The sequence below is a fragment of the Anastrepha obliqua genome, chromosome 1, assembly GCF_027943255.1.
Source record: "Anastrepha obliqua isolate idAnaObli1 chromosome 1, idAnaObli1_1.0, whole genome shotgun sequence".
Taxonomy (NCBI): domain Eukaryota; kingdom Metazoa; phylum Arthropoda; class Insecta; order Diptera; family Tephritidae; genus Anastrepha; species Anastrepha obliqua.
The window spans coordinates 160,181,076-160,192,213 of record NC_072892.1 but is presented as its reverse complement, the minus strand read 5'-3'; positions in this window follow the sequence as shown (position 1 = coordinate 160,192,213).

Below are 11,138 nucleotides of genomic sequence, written 5' to 3'. Positions count from 1 at the left end.
ATGCAAACCAGCCAACAGGCGGCTGAACGGCGTCATCCACATTAGTCGAAACCCAAAAAACCACGTCAAAGTCGGTCAAAAGTGAAAGTATGATACTCGTTCTCTTTGATTATCATCGTCATTCCAAATGGTTCGCGGTAAATAAAGAATATTATTTGGAAGTTATGCGACGTTTAAGAGAGATTTTGCGTAGGAAAACTCATGGATCTTATGCCATAATAACGCACCGTCTCCAAGGCTCATATTGTGAACACCTTTTTGACCAAAAACTGGACAAATATCATCGAACAACCACCGTATTCACCGGTTTTAGCCTCCTGTGACTTTTTCCTTTTTCCAAAACGTAAATTGCTACTTCGCGGGCGCCGCTTTGAGTCGATAGGGGCCCATTAAGGGGAATTCGCTGAAGGAACTGAAGAAGATCGCTTCAAAAGCTTTTAAAAGGTGCTCTGATGACTGGACTAATCGGTGGCTTATATGTATTGCTTCGAATGGAGCCTATTTTGAAGGCGACAAAATAAATTTTGATTATAGAACAATTATTTTGCGTTTTATTGAACAATTCCCGGTACTTTTTTGACAGAGTGTTTTTATCTTAGCTCTCTTTGAGTACTTGTAACGAATGTACAGTTACTCCCACTTTTCTTCCGGTTCCTTCATATGGCAACGATGTCGCTTGCATCTGGAAGTCTACTTTCTGCCGGAAACCGAGGACAGTAAAAATTGGGATGTACCGCGTCTTCTTCAACGTTGGTGCGCACCAGACAGTAAGTGCTATCGTCATGCCCAAACCTAGTGTAGGTATTTTCTGAAGCTTCCGTGCTCAGAAAGGAACTGTGTTACGTGATGGGTTGCATCACCAAAACTATGGTCGTAAATCGGGAGCCCGTTTATAAGTCTGTCGCCCTTTACTGGAGGTGTTCCATCGGTCTTGCCAACCTGTTAGTGAGACAAGTATTTCTTCTTTTCTCACCGCTTTTTTATTTATTTCGGCATCAGCTGCACCTCTGCCGTAGACTCGTTGCATCTCGCCCGCGAGTATGTCCGCTGGTATCATGCCAGCTATGACAAACGCCGCTTCATCCGAAATGGTTCTGTAACCGCAACATGCCTTTGGGCATTTGGACTGTATACAGTCAATAACATTATTTTGTTTCAGCTTCGCCGCATTTACCAAGACTGGGGCTGCATACAGTAGGACTGGTGTAGCTACGTTCGCCCGCAATTTTCGCTTAGTTGACTTTGGGCCAGCTATGTTAGGTTAGATCCGTCAGAGTGCCATTTTCTCTATCGCGTAGTCAATATGATCCCTAAAATTTAGTCTGCTGTCGATCATGACGCCTAGGTATTTCAGTGCGGATTGAGAACGTTTTGTTTGCTCTCCCACTCTGATTCTCATATCTTCAACTTTTTTGCGCTTGTTATCAGAACCGCCTCTGTTTTGTGCTTGCCAAAAGTAATTTGCTTGCCGTGTCTGATATCACCTTTAGTTGTACTTTATGTTATGCACATAGAAGAGCATAAGAACTTTTACTTTGCTTGTTGGAAACATTTCAATTTGCACGTCAATTACTCTAAAAATAATCTCTTAATAACACCAACTAAAATCTTACACGCCATGCACTCAGCTACATTTAAATAAATTCACACACCCACACATATACACACACATGTCTGATAGTTTCGACTCGTCGTTTAGGGAAGTGCTAGAGCACTTTACTGCCACTTTCGGGTACCCCAACGCTTTCAAAGTATCATTACGGTCACCCTCTACCATGGATCGGACTGTTGTCTGGCTGATTGTTGTTGTACAACAAAAGTGTAGTTCGTTAAAAGTTTTAGGAGTGCCATGCATGAAAAACATGAATGTCGAATTAAGTCGCCAAAGCAGCAAGCAGAAAAGTAGTAGAATAAAGTTAACAAAAAAATTACATCAAAAAGATAACAAAAAAAAATAAATGTTTTCTTTTTTCCAAAAGGTGTTCGCAGCTACAAGCGTTAACTATTGCGGTCACTGTAATGTGTTCTGACAACGTGATGAAATTCAGAACTTTAGCCAACGTGGAGATACATAGTTTCGGAACTCAGCTGCTAGGCTGCCATAAAAGTGCAATTAGATTAATCAGTGTGCGTGAATGGTGAAGTGAGAAAATGTGTTGGTTTTTTTTTTCATTTGCGGATAAACACATTGTGTGTGTATATTTATTTATATGTATGTATGCATGCATGAATAATAAATCAAAAATATGTATCATAGTTTCATAAATAAATATTTTTGTATGCGCAAATAATTGTGTGGCTGCCACATGAGTCACACAGAACCTGCCGTTTGCTGTGGTCACATCCTTTGGAAGGACGGGTGTTGAATTAAGATGAATGAGAAGAATTAAAATATGATTGACTGAGTTGAAATTGAAGTGGGTGATTTTTCAAATGCGTAAAACGTTCGGGCGTCCTCATATGCATACGTGTGTGAATAGGTGTGAGTGAGTGAGTGAGTGAGCAAAGTTGACCACATGCTTTGCGGAAAGCACGACTCCCTCTCGAGCTGAGTGCAGCTGCTGAAGTAGACTTTTTGAATGATTGCCTGTATTTTGCTGGAATTTAGTAGTAGTAGTAGTTGTAGTAGTAGTAATGTTGCTTTCATAATGTTGCTCTGCAATTCGTTAAGGAATGTAAAATGCATAAATCAACAAGTAGAAAGTTCGAAATGAACCATCAATGCATTCTTAGCTTACAAAGATGAAAACTGCTCTTATTTTAATTAATTCCTACTAATTTGAACTATTTTTCAACGAACTTGAGTAGCTCCATCGATTTGAGTGCAAAAAATTCTCTTCAAAATTCACTGAACAGACAGCAAAATAAAACAAAAAGATTTTTAAGTCATTTTAAATTTTTAAATATCCTTAAAACATCGAATCTTCTAGGCTCTTCCATCGCAATTGTAGCTGGTCTTTCCAGATTTTCACAGAAGTGACCCACCAGAAATACGGAATGCAATTTTTGAAACTTGCACAGAAGATTTGAATGCGAGCTGCCTTTACTGCAGCTCTACACTTCTTGTGCAAATATAACGCAGCCCCAAACATTTTTTTTTTTTCATTTAAGACGTGCTTTTGATATATTTTTGTGCACTCAACATAATTATATTCTATCCTTTTCATGAAATTTTCCATAACTGAATTGCAAAGTGGCTGCCCTATGTCCGTGATAGCCTCACGAATTCCATCTTTGAGGTCTTGAATCGACCCTGGGCTGTTGGCGTAGACCTTCTCTTTCAAAGAAGGTCCCAAAGAAAAAAGTCAAAAGGTGACTGTGGAGAGTGGAGCTTGTATCCATTATCATTGACATGGACCCAGATAATGTTTTGGAGTCAGCAGCAGATGCTCAATAAGAACGATGTGTAAGATTTAGCTCTGCATTTCGATTAAGCCCTTTGTGTAGGGGAACTTTTCATTGTATTGGGTTGGTAAAATCAAAGACAATTTTTTCATGGAACTAAATAACTTTATTCTGTAATGTAATGCCCATTTTGATCAATAACTTTTTGCCATCTTTCAGGCAACATAATAATCCCACGTTCATAAAACTTCTGGTTTTTATGAGCAAAAAACTGAATCAGGTACGATTTGACATCAATGTCATCCAAAAATCCTCCATCAAGGACCAGTGTTTATCGATGGTATGGTGAATTCAATCGTGGTCCTAGTTCACTCCAAGACGAATTTCGTGAAGGTCGTCCAAAATCAGTTGTTGCTCCGAAAACCATTGATGCTGTGCGCGAACTGATATTGCAAGATCGTCATGTGCAGATGAGCCAAATCCAACAAAAGTTGTTCGCGCACGAAGCACTTCCAAGCAAATGGTCGCCTGTGTTTTCGAAAAAACTGGTCATGTCGCAACCGTACCACTAGAACAACGCAGAACAATAAATTCTCAGCGGTACATGACCATTTTTTTGCCAGTTGTCTTCCAAGAAATTAGGAAAACCAATCGCCAAAGACGGATCACTCTTCACCAGCACAATGCGAGCTCTCACACATCGGCTCAAACAACTGCATTTTTGAGCACCCAAAACATCGAATTAATGGGTCATCCGCCGTATAGTCCTGACTTGGCACCGAATGACTTCTTTTTATTCCCGTACGTAAAAAACAAACTGAGAGGTCAACGTTTTTCGACACCTGAAGAAGCGGTTACGGCATTCAGAATGCATGTTTTGGAGGTACATCATTCAGAGTGGCAAAAGTGCTTCGACAATTGGTTCAAACGCATGCAAAAGTGTATAGATTTTCATGAAGAATATTTTGAAAAACAATAAAGTGATTTTTGATGATTAAAATTTGTTTTTGTTCTCTAATCCCGACATATAAAAGGCACCCCTTGTACAATACTTTTTCGATTGGGTGGTAAGAGTTCAAAGCAGACAATTCCTTTGTAATCCCCGCAAACTCATAACAAAACCTTTTTTTGACGAATAACAGCTTTTGATGTTGTTTGAGTTGGTTCACCTGGCCTGCTCCACGATCTTTTCCGCTTGATTTTAAAAAATGGATAATTTTCATTACGTTTCTTTAGCAAATCGAGCTGTTAATGCGTTGCGTTAAGCGCGTTTCTTTCAGTTCGTGAGGAACCCATGTATCGAGTTTTTGAATATAGCCAAGTGGTTTTAAGGGATTTTTAATTCATGTATGTGATACATGAAGCTTCTCTGCAATCTCACGTGTTGTACTGCGACGATCCGAATCGATTATTGCTTTGATTAGGACGTCATCAACTTCAACTGGACGACCAGAGCGTTTTTCATCTTTGAATGAAAAATTACCAGAACGAAATTTGGCAAACCAATTTTGTCATCGCCGTTCTTTTAAGGCTTCGTCACCATAAACAGCACATGACTTTTTATGAGCTTGCGATGCGGTTTTCCCTTTGCGGAAATAAAAAAGGAAAATATGACGAAAATGGTCCTTTTGATTTTCCATTTTTCAACGAACGCCAAACGAAAACTACGCAACCGATCAAAAAATATTTTTTACTGATTTACAGCCAACTATCAAATAACAAAATGTGTTTTACATTTGTACTACGTCTACAAACCTAAAAATTCAACTGAAGCCGTCTATGAGTGAAATCCACAATTACTTGGTTGCCAACCCAATAGCATCGTATTCAAATTCATTGGGTAAGTAATATTTATTATTTTTATGCAGAACCATCCATGATATTTATTTTTTTTAAATAATCCTTTTCAAATATTGCCCGCAACTGCGCTGTAATTCGGTGATCCGTAAACACCAATTTTGCATGACTCGCTAGAGAACTTCGGTCGATATCTCGGGAATAACTTTTGTAGTGTTGGCTTCCAATGCCTCAATCGAAGCTGGTTTATCCACAAATCAGTTAGACTGTACATACTTCAAAAATAAAAGTCCAAAGGTGTAATATCATACGATTTTAGTGGCCAATCCACTGGTCCGAGGCGAGAGATAAATTCCTCACCGAAGTGATGACACAGTAAATCCATTGTTTCAAGGGCTGTACGACAAGTAGCGCCGTTTTGTTGTGGAGATTATTGGCTTCAATTTCCGGCATCGGCATCAAAGTGTCATTTATCATGGCGCGATAGCGTTCGCAATTCACTGTTACATTGGCGCGAGCCTCGTCTTTGAAGAAATATAAGCCGATGATTTCTCCAGACCATAGGTTGCACCAAACGGCTCTCGGATTTTTCTTTTGCTCAAATATATCAATTTTGTTTATTGAAATTTCCATTAAGTCAAAAATGGGTCTCATCACTGCACACCATAGAAGCGCGATGAACACTTTTCACAGAGAGTCGGTTTTTGTAATACAATTTTACGATTTGTAAAGGGTGTTGAGGCGTAAGTCTTGCCATGATGAAGTGTTAATGAATTACCTTTATTAGGGTATAGATTTTCAACTGCAGAAATTTACGTATCCGTTTTCCCTCTAGTTTCAGATCAATAGCTGTTTTTATTAGGCCTGAAAGTGGTCTTCAGTGCCTCACTTCTTTTAGAGAAGACTACCAAAAAGATTTCCCACGTTAATCTCCACGATAATCTCCCGCAACACAACACAGATAATGGACCTGATCACAGATTTGATCGCTCCACGAAGCAGCCAAATATTTTGCTGAATACGTTGCACAAGATCGAAGCGTTGATGGGACCTTGGAAGGCTTACGATACTCCCATAACTGCTCAGAATTATTTCTATTAATTTACTTTGAAAAAAAAAAAAATGAATATGACTCCGTTAAGTATGGGAGCACCGAACTCATCCAATGTTCCGCTTCTAATAAAGAGAAAGCCACCAGTTTTAGCTGGATTACATACATATTTTTTTGGGAAAAATAAATCCATTATTTTAGTAGTAATCGATATCTCGTAAATTATCGATGAAACAATTGAAAGTCTATGCTCGAGGTCACGGTGAGATTTCCCACTAAAAAATTCTTTTGCAGTTTTTTTTTTGTTTTTTATTCCATTCAGTTGAGAGGGAGCTACAGATCGATCATAAAACAGTTTTACACTATTTGCGCAAAAAATTTACGCAAACATAATGGATTTTTTCTCCCCCAAAGTATTGTCATATTTGATCCTTTTATTCCGATATGGAATACACGGATGGCTGGATTAGCGGATGTCGCTCAGTGTCAATTCCACTCACTCCCGTCTGCGCTTTTCTACAAACAGCAGAAGCGGTTGGCCTGTGATGAGTTAGGCCATAAGCCATGCCTTGCACTTGCTTGTAGATAATAAAACAGTAAGGAAGCAAGAAGAAAGCAAGCCCACCACCACTTATCCTTATAAGTCTGCACGCAAGCCGTAAATGAATCCAATTGACTAGCACAGAATACTGGTTTGCTTGAAACGATTATTCGATTGACTCTTACACTGTTTTTCTGAATGCATTGCAGAAACAAAAAATCCCAAAATTATCTGAAATTCACGTAGGATGTTGTATGAATGCTCCTAATATCTTTTTATGCTTTTGCAAAACTGTTTCTAAGCGAAATATGCCAACAACTACATATACGGAGATGTTCATAGGTGTGTGCATGCAGGAATGAATAGAGCTTTGCCTGCATACATAAACTAATAAATGCTCTGCGCTCAGGTAGGAGGAGAAGAATGCAAGTGTGTAAGAAATCGCTGGCAAAAGAGGCTTAAATTGAGTTCAGTAGCACGAAAAGTGCCTAATAAATCAAAGTGCTTCTCGAATGTTGGTTCTTTTATGGAAATATAAACATATTTGCTACGGGGGGAGGCGAAAGAGTTCAAAGAGTGAAGTGAGTAGGTGAGAATTGATGAATGCGAAATTTTGTCTGCTCTTTCATATATGTGCCTTTAGTTCTAATGCACTACTAAGTTATTGCAGAAAGTTTATGTATGGTTATGAATGTATATCACCTTTGGACTAGGTCTTCAAACTATTCAGAAATAATAGACTCTAATTTATAAAGGTTAGACATTTTTTTTCCGCGAAGCTTCTCAATGGGCTTAATGTGGACTTAAGGAAGTGTTGAACTAGGGAGTATTTTTTCAGGTAGCACGAAATTTAGGTAGTGGGGGTGTACAAATGTTGGCGACTGGACAAACAAGATCCTGTTGTGGTAGATAGCGACTCCTCCGGTTCGAATATTACTTCTTTTACACCGGATGATGCAGTTGAAATTCGGTAAACTGATTCCCTCGTCTTCACACAACCAAGTCTCATGAAAAACTACCACATTGCATTTTTCCATAACTGGATTCAATACGTTAGTAGCATGAGCACGCAGACTTTGACAATTAAAAGAGTATATCGACAATCCTTCTCTTTGTTGTATAAGGTGAATCATTTGTTGATCAAGAGTTTCCAAACAATTCATCGACAGTCTTCGAAAATCTGCTTGCAATGATGGGATTGTTGTTGATGGTCTCCGGCCATGGTAGAATCGCAAATCATCATTGCGTGTAATTATAAGCAATCCATCAATGGAAGTAACATGTGACGACAGTGCGACATACACTAGCGATTGTGACTGCTTTTTATCGTATTCATAGACTATTTCAGAAAATGTAGCGCCCTGAGATTTGTGTATGGTACTGGCAAATGCACAAACTACAGGAAAATGTGTACGTTTTGCGTTTATAGTTTTATTGTGATTTAATGGTATTGTAGCTATCGGTACTGCTGTTTTACTAATATTGTTAGCTATCATATGTGCACTGCATTTATTTCGAAGTTTTTGTCCTGTTTTCGGAGTATTAGGAAAGTCAGATCATACAAAACTCACTTTTCCAGCGTTGTCATAATCTATATGCACTAGTTTACCAACGGCGCCATTTGCTAGGCAATATTCGTCGTAATCATGTAAAGGGTTTTTCAGTAAGAGCACTTCAACTTTTGAACTTTTTGAATAAAACACAAACGGTTTGACTTTTTTAACTAATTTTTTTTTTATTATCGAGTTTGAACATATACATTTAAGTATGAAATTCGATTTCTTTTGCATGACCGCCGCGTGCACGTTTTACGAAGTCCAATCGTTGAACCCAATTTTCGACCACTCTTTTGCATAAATCGGCCGAAATTCCAGCAATTTCGCGTTCAATATTGGCCCTGAGCTCACAAATCGTCGCCGGCTTGTTACTGTAGATCAATGACTTCACATAACCCCAAAACGGGACGGCTTGTCAAATGGACCGTAAAATGGCCGTAATGCTCTTAAAGTAGCAGCAACAGAACGATTATTTTCATAAAAAATTTGCACGATTTGCAATCGTTGCTCAAGTGTGTAGCGTTCCATGATGAAATGTATACTAATGAAGTTTACAAATGACAAGCGAAAAATAAAAAAAATACCAGTCTAACGGTTAGACGCGATAGAAGTGAAACCTTCCGTAAAACAAACTGAGAGAGAATGAAACGAAAGCAGCATTAGGAGCGGGATAATTATAGGTTCATTATAATATTGCTATAAAGTTCATATTTTATTTTCTTCATTTTATTATTATTCATCCTCAATGTTTTCAATTTCAACAAATGATACGAGTGGCTTATGATAGCTAAAATATGATACAAATGCTTTGGTTTCGATGTTGTCAACATATCTTTGAAATACCGCGTCAATTGTTGTTTTTGATCGTGTTGTCGATTCAGTGCGATTGTTACACATTTTTAAATTGAATGTTGTATTGAGAACGTCAATTAAAGGAACCGCTGTGTCCAATGCAAAATTTACGTTAAAATCGCCACTTAAAATCATTGGAACTTTATCATAATCTTTTCTAAGTATCCGCGATACTTCTGGTGTATACTTTATTAAATTTTCGTGGATGCTTTCCATTTCAATTCAACCGGGCTATTCGGGTCATGTTCTTCGATTTCGATGTAACTCAAATATGTTGCTCTCTGGTCAAAATAATGACACACGTATTTTTTTGTTCGCCCGAAAAAAATTTTTTTCAAGAGTTATCGGCAATTTTGTTTTTCGGCTCAAAATCGATTTTTTTAATTATATAAGAAACAATTTTTTTAAATGCCCATAACTTAGTCAAAAATGAACCGATTTTAATAATTCTGGGCTCAAAATGATCGTCATTACTTACACGAGCGACTTAATGTAGAAACAATTGCAAAAAAGTAGTTGAAAATTTTTTATTTAGCAAAAAAGAAAAAAAATTGAAATTTTTTCGAAAATCAATATTTCAAAAAGTGTATTTTTTTTTTTATAACTTTTTCCAAATCAAGAGGACACCTCAAACTTCAATTGAGCTGAATGCCCAGTAGCTAAAATGAGTTGTTTTTGAGTAATGAATTTTTGAGTAAAAAAACTGTTTCGCACTTTTTGTTTTTTGGAAAATAAAAAATTTTCAATTACTTTTTTGCAAATGTTTCTACATGAAGTCTTTTATTTTTTTTTTTTTTTTTTTTTGTCGGGACAACTAGCAAGTGCAGCACTCAGACATTAATTGAGTCCATTGTACTACACTTGGATTCCCTTTTAATTTTCTTTAAATCTACCCGATCTCCGAAGAAATCTGAGTAGATCTTGTGGTGCCAAGGAGCCAAGATGGTCGCTTCTTAACACATCAGTGCCAAAGACCTCAAACCTGATTCGGGCGAAGGCGGGGCAGACACACAGGAAGTGGTCCGCCGTCTCATCCTCCTCTTCACAAGCTGGGCAGAGTACACTGTCTGAGATGCCCAACCTTTCCATGTGCTTTGCCCACAGAAAGTGGCCCGTCATTAGTCCAACCAGCCGTCTGCACTCCCCTCTGCTTAATGACAGAAGGGTTTGCGACAGTTGATCGGACATGACAGGTAACATCAGTTTTGTCCATCTGCAGCCTCTCTCAGCCTGCCAAGCTCGCTTGTGGGTAGTAGTTACCCATTTGCTAACCGTGGCCGTGATGGCCGCAGAGGGGAGTGGCAAAGCGGGCTCTGGGCCAAAGAAGTTGGCTTCAGAGCCCATCTTAGCTAAGGAGTCAGAGGTCTCGTTACCCGCGATACCCACGTGTCCCGGGACCCATGTTAGCTGTTATGTCTGCCGACATAGTTCAGCCTGGATTTACAGGACTTCACTACCCCTGATGTGGTTTGAGGGCTGTCTAAGGCCATAAGCGCTGCTTGGCTGTCGCTGCAGACACATATAGATCTGCCTCTCCATCGTTTTTCCACAACAAAGTTCATCGCTTCTTGAACTGCATACACCTCCGCTTGAAACACAGATGCATGCATTCCAAGAGCAAAGTGCAGTTTTGTCCCGCTGGATTCCACGTAGACCCCAGAGCCGGAGCCATGCTCGGTCCTGGAGCCATCCGTAAAAATGCGAAAACAGTGTTTGCCGGGCTCATTTTCTGAGTCTCCCCACAACTGAGCCTCTGGTAACACTACACTGTATCTCTTTTCAAGTACGACTCTTGATGGCATTGAGTCAAGGGGCATGGAGAGAATCGTTGGATCGATGTCCATGCCTTCTCTGTGTTCCAATGCTGGACAAGGGCCGTACCAGTTCCCACTGTGTTTCAGTCTGCAGATGGCCTTCAGGGCCTCTCCTCGGATGAAAGCATCAAGTGGTGGTAAACCAATCAGAGCATCTAGTGCCAGGCCTGAAGTAGTCGGAA